The following is a 22,043-nucleotide window of genomic DNA, read 5'->3' on the forward strand; positions in this document are numbered from 1 at the left end:
TCTTAAACAAGATACAAAAACACTAACAATAAAGGAAAAGGTTGACAAAATAAACTACATTAAATTTAAAAATGTCTGTCTTTCACCAAAAGACAATATTAAGAGAGCAAACATGCAGGCTACAGGTGTGTGTGTGTGTGTCTACTCTCTCTCTCTGCCACCCTGTGATGTGTGTGTATGTGTATACATATATGTGCATATATATACATATGCATATCCTAAGAAGAGTCAATATATAGATATATAACAAATCCTTACAAATCAATAATTAATGATAGCATAGCAGACAGTCAAAGCAACAGAAAGATGGGCAAAAGATTCAGTCATTATATAAAAGAGGAAATTCAAATAGTAAATAAGCATCAGAAAAGGTGTACCATAAGTGACTTTTAATCTCACAAAACAAACTGAGGGTTGCTGGGGGGAGGGGGTTTGGGAGAAGGGGGTGGGATTATGGACATTGGGGAGGGTATGTGCTTTGGTGAGTGCTGTGAAGTGTGTAAACCTGGTGATTCACAGACCTGTACCCCTGGGGATAGAGTATTATGCCTCCATCAGAAAGGATGAATACCCAACTTTTGTAGCAACATGGACGGGACTGGAAGAGATTATGCTGAGTGAAATAAGTCAAGCAGAGAGAGTCAATTATCATATGGTTTCACTTATTTGTGGAGCATAACAAATAGCATGGAGGACATGGGGACTTAGAGTGGAGAAGGGAGTTGGGGGAAATTGGAAGGGGAGGTGAACCATGAGAGACTATGGACTCTGAAAAACAATCTGAGGGTTTTGAAGGGACGGGGGGTGGGAGGTTGGGGTACCAGGTGGTGGGTATTATAGAGGGCACGGATTGCATGGAGCACGGGGTGTGGTGCAAAAATAATGAATACTGTTATGCTGGAAATAAAAAAAAAAAAAAAAGAAAAGGTGCTTGTCATTAGTAATCAGAAAAATGCAAATTAAAACAATGAGATGTTATTGCACCTCTACCAGGTTGCCTGGAAATTAAAATGTCTGTCTGCCAATATCAAATGCTAAAAAGAACGTATAGGAACTGGAAGTCTCAAACAATAACTGGGCAAGAGTGAGTTTTTCATAAACACTTTGGAAAATGAAAGCCGCCTCCTGTATACTTGAAAATATATATATATATATATATCCTAAGACTCAAGAATTCTACTCCCTGCTATATAGCTTATACAAATGCATTTCTTTATATACTAGGATTCATGTACAAGAATATTCAGAGCTGCATTGGTTTTAACACCTTCAAATTGCAAATAACACAAACATTCATCAACACTCTTGTGCAAAAGAATTCCATCCAGCATTGAAAAAAAATGAACATGTATGAATCTTAAAACATTATGTCAAGCAAAAGCCAGACACAAAGGGACATATAGTAGAAGATCCTACTTATATGACCCTCTTAGTAAGCTATGAGTAGGATATTTTCTTAACATGATAAGGAATATCATTCTGAAATCATAACCAAGATCACAGGCAACAATGCCCTGCTAGAGGCTGGGGCACCTGGCTGGCTCATGCAACTCTTGATCTCAGGGTCATGAGTTCGAGCCCCACACTGGGTGTAGAGATTACTTAAATAAATAAAACTTAAAAATAAAAATAAAACAACAACAACAACAACAAAAACACCACACCTGGGACACCTGGGACACCTGGTTGGCTCAGTCAGTGAAACGTCTGCTCGGCAAGCCGTCTGGCCCAGGTCATGATCTCAGGGTCCTGACATGGAGCCCCGCATCCCACTCCTTGCTGAGCAGGGAGCCTGTATCTCCCTCTCCCTCTGTCTTTTGCTCCCCATGCTTGTACTCTTTCTGCCTGTCTTTCTCTCTCTGTCAAATAAATAAATAAAATCTTTAAAAACAAACAAAAAACACCTAAAAGCCATATTAAAAAATACACACTAAGGCTATGAAAAGCCATTCGCTAAAGAAATCTGTCTCATTTTGTTTAATTTGGAGTCCCAGAAAATTATATGGAAACCTTACCCACCCTTCCTTTCTTTCTTCCTTCTTTTCTTTCTTTCTTTCTTTTTGTTGTTGTTGTTATTGTTGTTAGGAGACTGATTAACATCTTACGGAGTAATGGTCTGGAAGATGGTTTGGAAAGTCTACACTAGATATGGTCTTTTCAGGGCTGGAAACAAGATGTGAATGCTCACTGATTCCATAATTATTTTACATTGTTCTGGAAGTTCTACTCAATATAATAACTGAAGAGGCAGGGTTGGAGGAAGTATTCATACTGGAACAGAGGAAGAAAATCAGCATTATTTGCAGATGATATGCTAGTGTTCCTTGCAAACACAACAAACCAGAGAAAAGTGTTAGAACAGGAAAAATTTAAAGTGGTAGCCAGTTACAACATGGATATACAAAATTACCATTCATAGTACATCAGTGAAAAACAGAACTACAATAGAAAAATATTTAATGTATAGTATCACCAAAATGCAAAATACCCAGGGGTAAAAACTGATTAAGAAATTTGTGAATGCTCTAAGAAAAATGAACATGGAGGCCTCCAGTCCAGATATGGAATTATAAGTGGTTTTTTAAGGGGGAAATAAAATACTTGAGTGTCTACATAGAGACTAGATGCTTGCTAAAGTTTATTTCAGTTCTGAAATCTGGTGATCCACTATCAAACAAGCTAAATAAACCCTTTGAGTTATAGGAATCCGATATTAGAATTTAAATGTTTATTCTTGCTTTGGAGTCTCTCTTTCCTTTATTACTTTAGTAGTTATAGCTTAAAATTCCTTTCTTGTTTGAATAATTATTTTTAAACTATTTTAAATCTTCTTCTAGATATCATGGGTTATTGACCCAGTAAATGAAATTACTGAGCCCACAGTATTTTAATGTTTTAATGAAGTGGCTTTCTAAAATGCTCACTCCCCGTGACCATGTAAAGCATAGCAATTAGCTAAAACTGAAAATTACCACCCTTCTAGTATCCAAGATTGCGGAAACCAGACAAACTAGAGACCTTGCTTAGGCTTCAGAAGATCAAGAGACAACAATAAATAATTATCCACAGGATGAACAAACCAACGTGCTTTATCGAAAATGACAGTGCCTTGTGGCTAGTTTTAAGAGCAGATTTCAGACTCTTAGTTTCTTCTCCAAAACCTATGTAACTGAATTTTAGAACTTTCCATGGGATCATTTTGATAAAGGGCAATTTGAACATCTCAAGCACTGAATATTATAGCAATATTTACATATTTTGAAGCTGAAAAGAAATAAGGCCCTGGAGTTAAAACAGATCAATTGCCATAAAATGAGAAGGCATAGGCAATCCAAAATGTAAACAAATTTTTATTTTTGTTTCATTTACAGAATAGGCTTACTGACAGGCTATGAAAAGAATGGGCGTCCTTTTCTTTCCTTTCAAGAAGGAAATCTAATTGCTAAAAGTTGTGGCTCTGTGCTACACTCATGACATGTGCCCTTCTCATGGTTCCCCTGCCTCGCGCCTGGGCTCCTATCTGTCTGTCATTCCATACTGAAACATGGGGTCTAATTAATAAGTTAGTGAATTATGTATGAATATATTATTGAACACACGGGCCTGACCATAAAAATAAATAAATAACCCTGTTCTATAGAATTCCATTTGCAAAGTGGAGAAGTAAAAAGCCAAATAATTTTTCTAGTTCTGATTTTTATGAAAATGGTCTGCCTCTGTGTGTGGGTGTGTGTGCGCACGCATGTGTGTGTGTGTCTAACTGCTATAAACAAGGAAGCATTAATTTTTTGCAAAGAATAGGAAATGCTTCCAGTAAAACTGGGACTTGCTGGGGTGTCTGGGTGGCTCAGCTGGTCAAACGTGCACCTTTGGCTCAGGTTATAATCTCGGGGTCTTGGGACCAAGCCCTATGCTTCTTCCTCTCCTTCTGCCACTCCCTCTGCTTGTGCTCGCTCTCTCTCTCTCTCTCTCTCTCTCTCTCAACCAGCTTCAAGCAGGATAATAGAACACAGATATGCACTGACTCTGTCATCATACCTGTGTTCAAATCCGTCTCTGTCAATTTCTAGCTGGGCACTTTCTCGTCCATCTTTCAACTTTGTGACTCTGTTTTATAACTTTTCCAATTGATTGATTAGTCATCCACGAGCAACCACTGTATTTGCCCGCATGGCAACCCTGAATAAAATCCAACATCACCGTTCATCCCCCCACCAAGTCATTCATGGGCAAGATAAATCTAGCTGAAGACACCCAGGAAGTACAAAAGAGGGCTCTTCCCTCTGGGACCTTCATTTCTTCCTATTGACTCTATTTCTCCGCATTTCTTCACAAAGCAGTATATTTCTCCTAGTCCTTCCAAGCTCATATCCACACGACTATTACTCACTCAGCCCCCTAAAGACTCTCTAGTTACCAGGATTGACCCTGCTTTCAGGGGTTATAGAGATGTATCAATAACGGATCACGTGGTTGATAAAGTCATGCATACACACATTTTACAAGAGGAAATGAGGCCTTGTTATTTCCTGCATTATATCATGTGAGGAGGATCCCCTTTAGGACTAGTAAAATCTTTCTGATTTGACTTAGCTCTTTCTTGTTTTGCTTAGAAGATGTTAGCAATAAAGTTAAGTATGTTTCAGAAGCCTCAGACAATTGCTTCTTTCATTTTGTTCCCCCCACAAGTCTGCTCGGTACATAGGTACTACTAAGAAAACATCAGAATGAAGGCTTCCATGTGGGCTGGTTGTGAACGGAGAGCACGCACTGTGAAGAAAATCATTCCTCTATCTCATGATGAGAAAAATTCCTCAGATCGAAGTTCTCCCTCTGCCCCACGGAGGAAACGTAAGTAACAATCGTGATCCTTTCTTAAGACCGCATTGCAAGCTTCAAAAGACAACCAAGGCCAGGAAAATTCCTCTAATGGTGATCTGTCTCCTCCGAGTGACAGTGAGAGGCCGTTCCAAATCAAACACGGCATTGGGCTTGGGCTTTGTCTCTTAGAAACAAAAGGATAGATTAAGCTAAAAATTTTAGAAAGAAAATTAATTTCAAAATAGATTTCCTGGCTGGGGGTTAGGAAGACTGTTCTCAAAAAATAAGGGATTATTTGTAGTCCTTTTTGGAAAACTAGTAAGGCTTTATGCAGAGTATGGATCCCCACAGATGGCAGTGAAGCATATAATGTATGCACAGGGGAACAGTTCCAAGCTGATATTTTTTCCCCTGGAAAACTTTCTAATACTTCCCCATTAATAATGGGCCATTATCTTGAATTGAAGCTGGTAAGTCCAAACTCCATAGGACTGGTAGTTATGCTTTGAATGTGTTCTTGCAGTTCTCCAGCCGCCAAGTTAAATGCAGGGTAGCCTATGGCTTCCCAAGTTGAGTTTTGATCATTTCTAACCAATTGACCTGTGCTCTGGTTTTTGACTGCAACAGTAAGTCGGTCAACAAAAATATCCTGGATGAATGAGCTGACATGACCACCAAACCCTGAGTTCCAACTCTCAAGCTGGAAGTCAAACCCCTAATTTACTCTAGTCCCAGGCTGATTAGACCCATTATTTAATGAAGTCTCTCTTGGCTGTCTGTCTATCAAATTATTTGTATTCATGGAGAGAAAGTGATAAGCCAAAATGCTAATTATCCATTTTTCTAAAATAAAAGGTCCATGCTAAGAATAACAATGAGTTATTAAAATAGCACTTTTCATCTGACATAATACATCTTAACAAGCTCTTTAAATCCAGGGATTTTCATTGCTGGACATCTTATCTAATAAAAAAGAAGATGTTTACTTTCTATCTATTCAGACTTTGGTAGCACTGGGCAACAGCTTCTGAATTTGAATGTTATTGAAAATAATGAGATAAGATGGGGAAATCCAGTCTTAAAAAAAAAAAAAAAAGCAGCCTACACTTAATGCACTTAATGTACTGATTTATATGATCATTTTCCCAAGTACCTGAGTCTAAAATAGTGATTTTCAGCTAGGATGAATTTTGTCCCCTAGGGGATATTTGACAATGTTTGGAGACATATTTGGTTATTATAATTGGGGGTTCTGGGGTGGTACTGCTGGCATGTGATGGGTAGAAGCCAAGAATGCTGCTAAACATCCTACAATGAACAGCAAAGCCACCCTCTCCCCAAAGAATTCATCAGCCTAAACTGTCCATAGTGCTGAGGTTGTGAAACTCAGATCTAAAAGAAATGAAAGAATTCTAATAAACAATCAGGCAATGGCTCTAATGAAATTTGGCTACATTAGTGCTATGAAATATATATATGCTCCTAATAGCTTTGCAACTTGTTTCTAAAGAATATGCAATCCTGCAAAAGTTCTGTTAGGGAGTAAACTCCTCTTCTCCCGATCTCATCAGCACTACCTGCCCACAAAACTTGAGTTCATTTGTACACAACCAACAAGCTGGGATAAGTTCCATTCCATGTCCCACACTCACAACACACATTCACACCTGAGGCCTGTCACACACAGGGCTGCCTTAGCTCACAACCACCACCATCACCACTGCAACAATTACACTGATCACTTAAAAAAAAAATTAGACAGGGGCACCTAAATGGCTCCGATGGTTGAGCATCTGCCTTTGGCTCAGATCATGGCCTTCATTCAGGTCCTGGGATTGAGCCCCGAGTCTGGCTCCCTGCTGAACAGGGATCCTCCTTCTTCCTCTCTCCCTCTGCCTCTCCCCCTGCCTGTACTCTCTGTGTGTGTCTCTCTCTCAAATGAATAAATTAAAAAACAAAAACAAAAACAAAATAAACATAAAAACTAAACTAAACTAAAAAAAAAATTAGACATTTTGATAACTGGGAGCAAAGTGATTCAAGGAGCATAATTCATGCATCGATTTGTTTTCTTTGTAAAATTGTAGCATTAAACCTCCCACGTAATGTCCTAAATCATTTTTAACCACAAAACAACTTACAGGTTAACTTCCAGTCTTCCTAGAGGAAAAGTCAAGAGAAAACAGTTTATTTTCTAGACAGGTTTCTGTTTCCTTGGCACACCAACTTTTGGCACTGGAGAGCTGTGAGAAACACAGTGGTTTGGGGTTGGCAAGCTCTGAGCAGTTCAGTTCCCAGCAGCCAGGCTCCTCTGAGGCCTGCCAAATCCACAAAGCAACACTGAGTCTTTGGAGCCAAAAGCCCTTGGGAGGGAAACATCCTCTGTGCAAAAAAATCAATATATGCTCCATTAGCTAAAAGGTTGATTATCAGTAGCAGTATCCTTAATAAATCTTAGCAAAGTTTTAGAACTGGAAGGCTACTAGTGTTCTCGAAGTTTGGTAGTGAATAGAGAGTATCAATAATGTAGATACCAGAGAGAGCCAACCATCTCTAAAGCCATCTCTTTAGTTAACACCAAAGTCCCTCTCACTGGCTCAAACTTATTTAATTCAGAAGTTCTTTTCAAAAGTAAAGCAAACAAACCAAACCAAAAAACCTTGGAGATTAAAGAAAATAATAGAGGCAGATAGCGGGCAGAAAGAATCATGAACATTTGTTTATCTGCAACAACTTACCTAAAGTTCACGTATACCCCATGATGAAATATTTTCTGGAATACAAGGTGCTCCACCAAAACACACCAAAACACAGAAGTAAAAGCACCATGAAACCAACATAAATAATAAATCATTCTATAAATAAATGAGCGGAGAAATCTATCAAAATCCATTAAAACAAGAATCATACATAAAACTGAGTTTGGGTATAGAGGTTGAATGAAAGGTCAGTATGATGCAATGATAGGAAGTGGTAGCAGATCAGACAAAGGGGAGGAAACAAATACCCAGCTGCTTTAAATTGTTGGTTATTATAAAAAATTAATTACATACATTCTTTTTTTAAAAAATTTTATTTATTTCGCAGAGAGAGAGAGAGAGAGAACAAGTAAGGGGAGCCAGAGAGAGAGAAGCAGCCTCCCTGCTGAGCAGGGAGCCCAATGCAGGGCTCGATTCCAGAACTCCAGGACCATGACCTGAGCTGAAGGCAGACGCTTAACTGACTGAGCCACCCAAGTGCCCCAAACTACAGCCATTCTTAATAAATGCTATGAAAGGGGCGCCTGGGTGGCTCAGTGGGTTAGGCCGCTGCCTTCGGCTCAGGTCATGATCTCAGGGTCCTGGGATCGAGTCCCACATCGGGCTCTCTGCTCAGCAGGGAGCCTGCTTCCCTCTCTCTCTCTCTACCTGCCTCTCCGACTACTTGTGATTTCTCTCTGTCAAATAAATAAATAAAATCTTTAAAAAAAAAATAAAAAATAATGCTATGAAAAAGCTAGGCTGAGGGTACAAACAGTATCCTGTAAAAGCAGAATACTAAATCATCTAGAAAACAAACACACTGGGATGTTTGGCACTTGATCTTATTTTGCATTATTTTCTCAAAGTATGATCATTTTTTCATTTCCCCCTTGACAGACAAATTCTGTCTAATACAAAAAGCTTCTAGAAGAAAGTAATTAAAATGTTGATGTGTGCCATACTGTCTTAATAGAAAACTTTTTTTAAGAGGGTGAATTAAAACTGATCTGAAAGGTTAAATGTAATGAAGTGTGTCTAAGATACACAGTTACCAATTAAAAACATATTTGGGATAATTAGCATTCAAAATAAACATAGAGACTGTAAACTCTGGAATTCACATCTCATACTCTCACAAAGCTGTGGGTCCATAAAAGTAACTGAATCAAAACACTAACTACACAAAATAAGATGCTGCCCTCTGGCACTCCTTGCTAGAAGAACCCTTAGGGAGACTGCTTTGTTACTTCTGTTAACCCCAAAACCGCAAGGTTCTCACTGTATGCAGAATAAATTCCAAACCCTTCATGTGGCTTTAGGCGCCCTGGACTCGGGCCCTCTCAATCTCAGCCAGCCAGCAAACTTCATTTGTTCTTGACCATGTCATGCTCTTGCCACAGCCTCAGGACTTGGAACACTGTCTTGTTTTTCCTGGAACACTTAACCCTCCACTCTGCCTGCCATTTTCACAAGTTCCTTCTCATCATGTAGGATCTAGCTGAAATGTCAGCTTCTCAAAGAAGTCTCTTTCTGACTTCTTTGTTCAAGCTCAAAGTAAATCCTTGGGCCCTTAAATTGCACACAGTGGTGTACCTTCAGAGACCCTAATCATCATTATAATTGTGTACTTCTAAACCCATTCACTCATTTACTGTCAGTCTTCCCCATAAGTCCCGACGTTTCTTGGAGAAAGAGGACATTCTGTTTGCCACTGTATCAACAACACTAACAAGTTGCCTGGCCCAAAGCAGATGTTAATCAATATTTTTAAAAACATAAAAGTAATTTTAGATGCATTGTAAATACCACACAGGTTAAAAGACTTAGCTGTGTTGTTTACTGATAGAGTGGTTTCAGCACCATTACCCAACATCAGTGTTAAGTAGGATACTACTTTATTCACAAAGCATCTCATATTTTCAGTGCATAAATTTTAAATTTTGTTATGTTCAATGAACTTGGAGGAATCTCCAAGAATAGAGAGACCTCTGGTACCATTGAGACATATGGTTTATCCATCTCCTATTGAACAAAGAAACTGTAAAGTACACTCTGTATAGTCACTGTCTAAACCATATAAATGTGTGCATGTGTCCAAACTCACCTATAAGCAGATTCCTAGTCAGGGACCCTGCCAGACAGACTGTCCTGAAATAGACATGTCAGGGTTTAGTCCCTGATTCTTTTCTTCTCCTGAACTTTTTCAAAAGACTGCTTTCTTCACCCACATTTTACTTTAATATCCATGAGGTCCAGTATGAAATTTCAGATAAAGTATCACACTGAGTTAGAGGGACAGAATCTAAAAGAGACTTAAATTTGTAATGAAAACGTTATGATTGCTGGAGAAGCCAGGATCATAGGACGTTTCTTGTTTAAGCAGGCCTGTCCAAAAAATGGGCACAACATGAAAATGGAGAGATGTTAGAAAACAAGGGAAGGATAAAATTACAGTAGGATATTCACCTATGAACAGGAGTATAAAATCATGTTTGACTCTTAAGTTTAACTGAGAAAAGAAAAAGGCAGATTAAGGGTCATTGGAAAAGGGTCCAAAGCATAACATTCAACTGCAATTTTAAGGCTTAATTAATAATCAGATGTAAGTTTTATAAAAGCAAGGAATTTGTTTGGTTCCTAGTATAACTCCAGCATCCATAACTGGTCTGACATCTAGCAGGCCATCCCCAAGTATTTGTCAAATGAATAATAACCATAACGGCAACTTCTATTAATGCTGTGTCAAATACTGTCCAATTCACAGATAAACACCAATAACCATCACAACAGTCTTAGGAGGAAGGCTTATCATTACCATTTTATCAATGAGTTAACAAAGTCCTAATAACTTCTCCAGGATCAGAGGGAAAAGCCAGCATCCGCAATCAGGACAAGCTGGCTGCAGAGCCTGCTCTCCTAGCCACTGTACTAAACAGGCTTCTTGGACATGCAGAATGGTATGGAGGACAAAAGTAGGCACATTTAAAAGGGAGTGCAGGGAAAAAAAATCAGAATGTAAGGTAAACTATAGGGCTGAAGAACAGGGCCTGTTTCTGTATATCAGCTCGCTAGAAGCTGCAAGTGCAACGCCATAAGATATTATGGAGGAGGCTAAAGGCACGATGGGGGGGGTGGGAAAGGGAGTCCAGAAAAGACAGATAACAAATAAATAAAGAGCTTATTTTGTTCCACAGTAACAACTATACCACTAGCTGCAACCACTAGTGCTGCCAGAAGAACCCTACAGAAATGAGGCAGACCCTGTTTTTCAAAAGAGTAATAATGAAAAAATAAAGTCCTGTGGTGCTTTTCCTCTATTGGCCCTGCTTATAAATTCATAGCACAGCATGGAGGTTATTAAAATCCCATATGTGAGAACCACACACAGCACAAAGAGATATGAATTGGTGTTCCATGGAGATAATGCTATCTAATGGGCAAAACAAGTAGTAGGGTTTCATTTTTATTCTGAGTACATGTGAAAAGGGCTCAGCATCACACCACCATGCATGGATAGCTGACCGTCCAAAGACTGTTTCTACCCCTGTTTCTCATGGATTAATAGGTGGGATATAAAGAGTAGGGCTGTTATCTGTCCAAGTCTGGATATTCCATGATATTTTTTCTTTTCTTGCAACCATCTGAAATAGAGTAGATGAAAAGCTTTTCCAGCTGTCTGGCACAGAAGGGAAATAAAAGAAAACCTTCCCCTGCTCCCCACATAGCATCATGGAAGCCCAGGGGTCTGAAGGAGCTCACTATTTCCACTCAAGGGTCTCCCAGAGACTCACCTCTATGCCCATTGCCGGCTGGCTTACACTTTGTTGTTGCTGAGTTGGTCTATTCATGGTTTTTGGTTGGTTGGTTGGTTGGTTGGTTGGCTGGGTTTCTTCGGGGGTCAGAAGAGGCTGCTGAATGACCTATTACAGAAGATCAAATCTGACTAATCAGAGTAAATGCTGTATGGTCTGGCATTGAGAGTGTGCAGCCACACTTAAGATCAAAAAGCTAGTTTTACAAGTCAGGAAATGACAGATGCTGGCGAGGATGTGGAGAAAGGGGAACCCTCCTACACTGTTGGTGGGAATGCAAGCTGGTGCAACCATTCTGGAAAACAGCATGGAGGTTCCTCAAAAAGTTGAAAATCGAGCTACCCTATGACCCAGCAATTGCACTACTGGGTATTTACCCTAAAGATACAAACGGAGTCTTCCGAAGGGGCACGTGCACCCCAATGTTTATAGCAGCAATGTCCACAATAGCCAAACTATGGAAAGAACCTAGATGTCCATCAACAGATGAATGGATCAAGAAGACGTGGTATATATACACAATGGCATACTATGCAGCCATCAAAAGAAATGAAATCTTGCCATTTGCGACGACGTGGATGGAACTAGAGGGTATCATGCTTAGTGAAATTAAGTCAATCCGAGAAAGACAACTATCATATGATCTCCATGATAAGAGGAAGTGGAGAAGCAACATGGGGGGTTTGGGGGGTAGGAAAAGAATAAATGAAACAAGAAGGGATCAGGAGGGTGACACCTTAAGTGACTCTTAATCTCACAAAACAAACTGAGGGTTGCTTGGGGGAGAGGGGTTGGGAGAGGGTGGTGGGGTTATGGACATTGGGGAGGGTATGTGCTATGGTGAGTACAGTGAAGTGTATCAACCTGGAGATTCACAGACCTATACCCCTGGAAATAAAAGTTCATTATGTTTATAAAAAAATAAATTAAAAAAATTTTTTTAAAACTTAAAAAAAAGCTGGTTTTATGAATATCCTATGACCTTAATCAGCAGAAAACCTTACATCTAAAATTTCCTAAGTAACTCAGTGCTGAAATTTAATGAAGACAAAATAGAAGCTATTTTTAATTGACTTACTCTAAAATCAAACTTCAAAAGCAGGTAAATCTGTGGTCATAAACACCTAGACAAGGGTATGGGCAGAAGACTCTAAGGAGCCAGGAAGTTTAAAATCCAGCTAGTAACACAAAGTAATTCTCTGGCCTTCTTGGTAACCAAAACCCAAAAAATTTAAACCGAATCTAATATAACTTAATGTAAGCCAAGAAATGTATCATATTTATGTAGGTCATTAATTAAAATATGAGTGGTTTCTGAGTTACCACATCAATTCTTTCACTCAGCAAATATGTAATGAGTATCTGCCCTGTTCCATGACCCCAGGCCCTCATGAAACTCACTGTAGTGCTGAGAGGGCAAGTAGATCACCTCCAGTCTTAGATTCACCCTTGAAGAAAATTAAATGGCATGGCTGTTGATCTATTGGTTTCTCAAGGAAACTTAATTTCCGGTGTAAATACATTATCAAGTCTCTGTTGGTGGCTTGAAACGAGGAGCAACAAATTCAGGAGCCATGGGTAAGATAACCATGTCCAGGCTGGTAGGCAGAAAAAAGCCACCTCATAGCAAGGAGAATGTAGCAAGATGAAAGGCTATATTGCAGAGAGGTTAAACTGATCTCTAGGATAGGAAATTAAAATACTGGGTTCAGAAAGAGGGAGCGTCCTTATATGAACTTCAACATCAAACCTCTTAGACCTTTTAGAAACCTCTAGTGACCAGTGTCAACCATCTTACTACCACATCTGAAAAGATGAGTGTTACACTAGTAATTTAGGATAACAACTCTCTTTTAAGAATCCTCTGCTGGGGGTGGGGGGGGGGGTGGGCACGGTGATGAATACTCTCACTGGTTATCAGAGGTAAGAATGCAGACAGAGCAAGAAGGAATAAAAACCTCAAGGCTAGCATTGAGGAGGCCTGGGTTCTAGGTTCTTCTCTAACTTCAATAGTCATGAGATTGTTAGACCAACAACTCTATCTTTTTATGCTATTCTCTCATAGGCCAGTTGCAGATAATAGCGTCTACACTGTCCAAACTCTCAGGGTCGCCAGGAGAATAAAAACAAAATGGATTTTAAAAAGTAAGGACAGGATACATTTGAAGTTTATGCCTAGTTTTCACAATTCCATTCTACCAGGTTGAGCCTCTTGGCTGAGAAAAATTTTTAAATATAGATACCATCAATAAGAACAGTAACTGCTATTATTTATTGAGGTCTTAACATATGTATCAGACACATATACCTCATTTACTCTTTGTATCAATCCTATCAAATTCTTATAATTATTGACCACATATTACAAACAAAGAAACTGAGACACCGAGAAGTTAAATGTCTTGTGAAAAGACACACATCTGACAAATGGAACTCAAACCCATCTGACCCCAAAGCCTATGAGTTAAGCAACTGAGCTATTCTGGTTCTTAGTATCTCTCAAAGGTCATGTCATTTTGAATCAGTAGAATCTGATTCGATTCAACCCACAAACATTATTGGTAGTAGAAGGCCTTAACATATAGGATTTCAGAGTTCAGGTCATTTACACATTTGCCAAAAATGGACACACACGTAGCACTGCTAGCAGTTCGCAGCCTACTGAGACATGAACAAAGACTGCAGTGGAAGCAAGGTGATTGTGCAGGGAAGGGACTGAGTTCACATGTCTTGGCACTTATCACTTGGTTCCCTAGCAGAGGACTAAGCTGCTCTTGACACCAGGGTGGTAGGGTGCTGCCAGTGTTGAGAAAACAATTTTGTTCCCATCTTATTCCTAACATACTAATTTATGCAGCTCTATTTAAGCTTCTGGGTTGGGAGCCAAAATTGTCATCAGTGTAAGCTCATCCTCATCCATGGAGAGAAAACAGAGTCAGTTCTCAAAATATCTTTGCCTCCAGCTTTCCAGAAATCCCATCTTCTTGATTGCTCAGTATAGTTCCAGGTATTAGACAAAATTAAAACAAACAGGAGTGGCCCAACCCCCCAAGGCAGTTAAAGTCATAATCACAAACATTTATGGAGTGCTCACTTTTGTACCAGACACTGTTTTAGATAATTATAACTCAATGAATTCTCAAAACAACACGATGACCTAGGTATTGCCATTGCCTCTCATTACAGTGACAAAACCAAGGCACAGAGAGTTTAAATAACTTGTCCAAATGCTAGACTAGGATTTAAATCTAGTAATCTGTCTCCAGGGCTGTTTTACATAGCACTGCCTTACATGCCCCTCATGATGGGGGAGAAAACAGATCTGAGAATTAAATATACAATTAGTTGGCATATTTATTTCCATAATAAATAATCGATGAGAATGCTAACGGAGTTTTAAAGTAACTTTACTGGTGAAAGAAAGTTCATGGAGATTATAAAACTTGAAACCAAGAAATTCCCTGTTTGTAATGTTTGTCCACCTTTCTTAACCCAAAAAGCACTTCTGCATTTCATCTTGAGGTTTTTTGGGGTTTTTCTATTTTTTAAAAAAAAGTATTTTTAATGAGGTATAATATGTATTATAGTAAGAAAACAAAACACTTTTCTGACCTGTATCATTACAGCTTAATATTACCGGTTTTGAAATTTACAAAGAAAATTATATAATATGTATACATTCTTTGTATCTGTCTTTGTTTGCCCACATTATCCTGCAAGATCCACTCATGTTATTGTGTGTAGCAGTAGTTCATTATTTCATTATGAATATATAATTTAACTTTTCTAGTCTATTATAGATGAACAAAAGGTTATATTTTCAATTTTATGATCATTATTGTATATTTCCTTTCCTGTCAAATGTACCCACTAGTGTTAGATTTCCAAGAACAGAATTACTGGGTCATAGCATAAGTGTATGGTCTAATTATCTTTTTGTTATTGGTATGTAGCCTAATTCCATTGTGATCAGAGAAAATACTACATGTGATTTTAATCCACTTGAATTTTTTAAAGGCTTACTTTAGTGACTAGTATGCAATAAATTTTGTTAAATGTTTCATGTTTATTTGAAAAGAATGTGTATTCTGCAGCTTTTGGATGCAGAGCTATATATATATATATATATATGTCACTTAAGTCCAGTTTTTTAACTATGATGTTTAAATCTACTCTATCCTTACTCATATTTTGGTCTGCTAATGCTAACAATTAAAGAGACAGACAGCTATTAGGATCTCCAACTATGATTGTCGGATTGTCCATTGTTCTTCTCAGTTTTGCCAGTTTTTGCTTTAACTGTTTTAAGTGTATAACTTTTTTTAGGTATACACTTATTGGGTATCACGGGGCACCTGTGTGGCTCAGTCGGTTACACATCTGCCTTCAGCTCTGGTCGTAATTCTATGGCCCTGGGATGGAGTTCCATGTTGGGCTACCTGCTCAGCAAGGAGACTGCTTTTCCCTCTCCTTCTGCCTGCCACTCCGCCTACTTGTACTCTCTGACTGTCTCTCTGTCAAATAAATAAAATCTTACCAAAAAAATTATTGGATATTAGTGTCAAATTGTCCATTTAGTTACTATTGACCTAACTTTTTCATTTTTAGCATGACTTCTTTCCTTAATATCTAAAATGTCTAATACCAGTATAACTATATCAGTTTCCTTTCGATTAGTGTCTGCAAGGTATATCTTTTTTCCATTCTTTTCTTTTTCAACTTTTTTGTTCTGTTATTTAAGAGGGTGTATATTCAGGTAGCATAATAGTATTTTTTTTAATTAACAGATAATGTATTATTAGCACCAGGGATACAGGACTGTGAAATAGTACTTTTTATATAATATGTCTTTTTTTTTAAGATTTTTATTTATTTATTTGATAGACAGAGAGATCACAAGTAGGCAGAGAGGCAGGCAGAGAGAGAGGAGGAAGCAGGCTCCCCGCTGAGCAGAGACCCCGATGTGGGGCTCGATCCCAGGACCCTGAGATCATGACCTGAGCTGAAGGCAGAGGCTTAAACCACTGAGCCACCCAGGCGCCCCTATAATATGTCTTTTAATGGGGATATTTAGACCCTTTATATCTAATATAATTATGGATATATCTGGATTTAAATCCACCACATTCTTATTCATTTCTCATTTCCATTTGTTCTTTGAAATTAATCAAGAATTTTTTTATTTTTCCATTTTTTCTGTAGTAGTCTGTTACTTCTACATTCTTGCATTATTCTTCTTTAGTTGTTATCCTATAAATTACATTATTTGCTCCTTGACTTCTTAAAGTACAATATAATTTAATATTTTCACCAGTTCCCAGACATTGCAAGGCTCTTACAACACTTTAATACTTTACCCTGCTTCTGCATTTTGACTATTATTGCCATGTATTTTAATTTCCCTAGACATTATTTTTATTTTGCCCAGGGTTCACCTATATTTACCTTCACTTTAAACTTTTTTCTTGCTCTTCATGCCTTCTTTCAGTTCTGTACTTCCGTATAAGATCATTTCCTTTTACCTAAACAGTTCCCTCTAATATTTAGTGTGAGTTGGCAATCACCAAATTCTCAGTTCTTGTTTGTCCACAAATATCTACTTATCTAAACTTTGGAGAAATTAAGTTTGCAGCCTGATTATTATTTGTTTTATAACATCTTGAAGATACCATTCCACTGACTTCTGAATCCACCAATTCTGTTGAAAAGGCATTTTCAGTCTTGCTATTTCTCCTTTGAAGGTTTTCTTTCCTGATAGACTTCGAGATTTTTTTATTTTATCTTAGGCTCAGTAGCTTCATTCTGATGTCCTTAGGTATGGTTTTATTTGTATTTACGATGCTTAGGGTTCATGGAGCTTCATGAAGTTGTTCCTTGAGGTCTTCATCAGTTTTTAAAAATCCTCAGTCAATACAGTTTCAAATGCTAGTTCTGTCACATTCTTTCTCTCCCTGACTTCTGGAACTCCAAGTGTACATATGTCATACCAGTATTTCTCCAACTATTTATGATGAATATGTTCTCCTTTTATTTATAATTCCTTGCAGACCAATTCTGTCATAAAATACATTAAAGATTTTGTGGCTAAATCCGTTGCTATAAATATTTGTAAATACTCTTTCTTTCTTTATCTTATCAGGGACCAGTATGAGAAGCAGTCTCAGAATCATACTTTGAGAAGCACCATCTTAGATTTTCTTCACTGGTCTCATATATTATGAGTTTTTTTTGGGGGGGAGGGTCTTTCTTTTTATTCTCTATGCTTCAATCTGTTATGTTTTACCAACATTCTCAGGTTTACTAATCTTCTCTTCTACTAAGTGTAATAGGTAGAAAGGAAGAGAGAGAGAACTAGTGGGGTGCGGGGGGCAGAGGGAGAAGCAGATTCCCTGCAGAGCAGGGAGCCTGACCTAGGACTCAGTCCCAGGACCCTGGGGTCATGACCTGAGCTGAAGACAGACACTTCACTGACTGAGCCTCCCGGGTGCCCCATCTCTTGCGTTCTTAATTTGTTTTCAGTTCTAGAATTTCTATTTGATCCTTATTTATAGATTCCTGTGCGAAAATAATAAATTTGTAATCTATTTTCTTAAACATATTAATTATAGTTATTTAAAATTCTGTCTGATGATCTCAGTATATCAATTAGCTATCATCTATTTGTATTTTCTCTTGAAATTCAGATATTTGGTCTTATTTCTTAACATGCCTGGTAATTTATTATTATTTCTACATTTTAGGTGAAATAATTATTTAAGTTCTTCCTACATGGAGGATATTGTTTTCTTCTGAAAGATAGAGCACAGACTCATCATCTTGATCCAGTAGGGAATGGTCTATCTCCAGTTTGCCCTTACTGTTACAGTCTAGCTCTTCTGAGTCTCAGTTGAGTGTTTGTCATTTTTATCAAGACTCTTCTTCCTCAGGGGCCTCTGAACCACAGTTTCTGTTTCTTCAGTTATATGGAATTGCTTAAATCCCTGCTTAGACTTTTGGCCTCTTAACTCTGGATTCTTCTTGGCTTCTCTTGTGCACAGTGTAAACTCCATAGATTCCTCAGGAACTGTTGCATGCAGAATGCTGGCTCAGATATCTCTGGTTCTTTTTTTTCTGGGATCTTGGTCCTTCATATCATGGCTCTCTTAGTATTGGAAGAATTTTTGTCTTCTAATTCCACAGAAATTCCTGTAAGATCTAGGCCACTACTGTCTGTTTGGCCTCTATGCTCTTTTTTTGTATCGCAAATGTATCAAAGAGAAAAGGCCAGGGAGAGGGTCATGCTCACCTCAAAGCATTTCCTTTTCTCAGCAGTCTTAATTCTTCACATTCTAGTCTCTTTAGGTGCTTTCTGATGCCTTCAAGCAGTAATTTATCCACCTTCTTATTGGGCAGTTAGTCTGATAGCAGCCACTCCATTATGTCTGTAAGCAATGTGCTCTTGTGAGGATTAAATAATGTATAAAAACTGCTAGCATTACTAAATAATAATAAATATCCAACAAATATTTACTAACATTATTATTCCTACATCTCAGCTAACTTTTAGTTCAGGGGCATCTTTTAGTGTGATGTTCCTGGGAGTCTTACTCCATACTCCCAATTCCAACTGCTTTTTATTCTCATATTTGCCCCTGGCATTATAAGTACACAGATATTGCCTTTAGGTTACATGGTCTTATGCACCAGACATTTCCCTGTGTCTGGTAATCTTTATCACCATATTAACAGTTCTCTAAAGAAGTGATTGTCTTTTTAACAACCCAAACTATTTTCAAACCCAATCTTATGTAGATCCCAAGTAAATGTATCCAAAGCTACCTATTTTACCCACTATTATCTCAACCCTCCAGGTAGATAGATGGATAGATAGATAGATAGATAGATACTCCTGAGCAATATGTTTTAGAGTCCAAAAGCTCTGAGGAATCCAACTTAAAAACTATTACCATAGGGATAATTTCTGGACACTGCATCTCTTAGAACAAAAGAATACTTAAACATTAATGCCATAATATGGAAAAAATTGTCCAGTATTTTACCTCCTTTAGGTTCCACTAGAGAAAAGTTTGGCATGGCTCAACCCTAATTTCTAGTGATGTTTACATATCACTTCACGCTTTTGTGCTCACCAGAATCCAAATTAGCATTATATTCCCTCCATAACAACAAATATACATCAGAGCTGACATACCAGGCCTGTTTATCATCCAAAATAAACAAGCATCAGATGAAGCAGCAGACAATCAAAGAAATGTCTGACTCATGATAGTCTAAATGTCAATCTTCGATTATTTGTTACTAGAAGAGAACTGCACAGGACTAGGAAGGAAGAAGGAAAGAGAAAAGACAAATAACTAAACACTGTATAGAAAGGTAAACCTCCTGGGTCTGATGTGCTATCATTTATTTAGGCACAATGTCACATTAGAAGGAATTGAGTTGAACAAATACAATTGGGAGATGGAGAGGAGAAGTGAATTGGGGGAAATTGGAAGGGGAGACGAACCGTGAGAGCCTGTGGACTCTGAGAAACAAACTGAGGGTTTTGAAGAGGAGGGGTGGGGATTTGGGTAAGCCTGGTGGTGGGGTATTATAGAAGGCACATATCGCATAGAGCACTGGGTGTGGTGCATATACAATGAATTTTGGAACACCGAAAAAAAAAATCCAATCTTACTTTGGTTTAACAAAAATAGATGAGAGATAGATGGATAGATATCTAATTCATAATCCAATTCTCTTCCTTCTTTTTAATAAACTTTTAAATTGAAGTATACAATTTAAAAATGTAGAAATAATAAATTTACAACTTAATGGGTTATTTCAAATTGATCATGAGTGTGTAACCACCACCCAAAGTCATGAAATAGAATGTTACAGAGACCTCAGAAACCCCTCATTGTCCTCTCTTAATACTACTCTCTCTCTCTGTACCCAAAAGGTAAATACTACCCCAAATATAGACTAACCTGTTCTGTTTCTGAATTTCATAAAATGAAATCCCATAATATGTAGCTTTTAATATCTGTTATCTCTTTTGTTATTATTTTGTGAGATTTGCCCACACCTCATTCTTCTTCAGTGCTATATAGTGCTCCATGATATAAATAAACAATTTGTTTATCCATTCCATATTGATGGACATTTTTATTATTTCCACATAGAGATATTATGAATAAAGCTGTTAAAAACCTATAAGTGCATGAAGTTCAGTGATCACATATACTCATTTATTATTTTCACATAGGGCTATTATGAATAAAGTTGTTAAAAACATATATGTGCATGAAGTTCAGTGATCACATATACTCATTTTATTTATATACTCACATATACTCAAGTTCAGTGATCACATATACCTAGAAGTAGAATAACCAGGTTACAGGATATGCATATGTTCAGTTTTAATAGAGAGTAATAGTTTATCATAGAGGTTGTAGTTAGTATATTGTGCTCATATCAGCAGCATAAAGAGGTCCACTCCCTGCCTATCCTTGCCAACACTTGGTTTTGTTGTCATTTTTGGGTTAGCCATTCTGGTAATATTTTTATCTCACTGCAGTTTTAATTTGCATTACCCTGATTAGTAAGGGGGTTAAGCATTCTTTCACACATTTATTGCCATTTCACGACCCTTTTTGTGAAGTGCTTGTTCAAGTTTCCTGCCCATTTAAGAACACTTCTGGAAAGTCTCCTTCATCCCTTCTCCTCTTCTCTCAGGAGCCTCTCCTTCATCCCAGCCCATGTGGCTACTTTGGCATACTCCTTGCCCCTCACCTACTCTCATCCATTTTTCTTAACCCAGATGGATGTGGCCTAGCTGTCATAATTTTTTTTCTTATCTCTTTGCTTCTTCTAATTCTCAGATTCTCCCTAACCAAGGAGAATCTGGGACTCAGCCAGCAGGAATCCTCCCCCTTCCTCCCCTGCTGCTAGTCTCTATCATCTTCCTGTTTCTGCATCACCAAAATCCTGTGAAACTTCTCTTTCGCATAGAAGTCGTTTGTAAGTTCTGTGAGTTTTTCTAATTCCCTCTCATGACTCTACTACTCCCTTATGCCATGTTGGCCAGGTGGCATAGAATGAATTCTGAAAATGAGCTAGGAAAGAAAGGACCCACCCAGGAGGTCACTCTAAGACCTTGGATGTCAAATTTGACCCTTTCCTGGAAGCCTGTTTCTCTGGGAGATTAGCCACACATTACAGAGAGTACAAGCTGCCTACCAGCTCTCCTAATCTTCCTCTAGGGCAGACTCATGTCTCAGTAACCTCAAACCAAAGCCATTATCAGATTCTCTGTCCTTCCCCACCATGGAAGACTACTTGGCCACAGTCTGACAGGCACAGATGGTACCACCAGCTGCAAGGATTTTGAGCTCTTATTGACTCTAAACTGCCCTTAGTCTTAATCTCTCTGCTGGTTGCTCAACAGAATGGGAGATGGGGTCAAACTTCTAATCTGGGAATAAAATTTATGGAGGGAGATTTAGCAGGGTCTGGTGAAGGGTGAGATGAGGATAGGGATATTGGCAAGATGCATGGGAAAAAAGCCCTGAAAGGAAATGTATGGACAGTCAAGTGAATTTGGAACTGTTTAAACAAAGGATCAGGGATGAGGGACAAGGAGAGGAAAATATTCTTAGGTCTGATGATAATCTATCTGCTGGTC

General features: G+C 38.2%; 1 protein-coding gene across 4 annotated transcripts in view; it reads right to left on the reverse strand.

Annotated features, from left to right (window-relative positions):
* The window catches only part of ST6GALNAC3 (ST6 N-acetylgalactosaminide alpha-2,6-sialyltransferase 3), a 529,248-nt gene that overhangs the window by 207,688 nt on the left and 299,517 nt on the right, over positions 1-22,043 (reverse strand). The window contains exon 2 of one of the 4 annotated variants that reach the window (XM_032360884.1): positions 18,660-18,795. The exons of the other annotated variants lie outside the window; for them this stretch is intronic. The gene's annotated coding sequence lies outside the window, so the exon portion shown is untranslated. The remainder of the gene's footprint in view (positions 1-18,659; positions 18,796-22,043) is intronic. 4 annotated transcript variants of the gene reach the window in all.

This window comes from Mustela erminea, chromosome 10, assembly GCF_009829155.1.
Source record: "Mustela erminea isolate mMusErm1 chromosome 10, mMusErm1.Pri, whole genome shotgun sequence".
Taxonomy (NCBI): domain Eukaryota; kingdom Metazoa; phylum Chordata; class Mammalia; order Carnivora; family Mustelidae; genus Mustela; species Mustela erminea.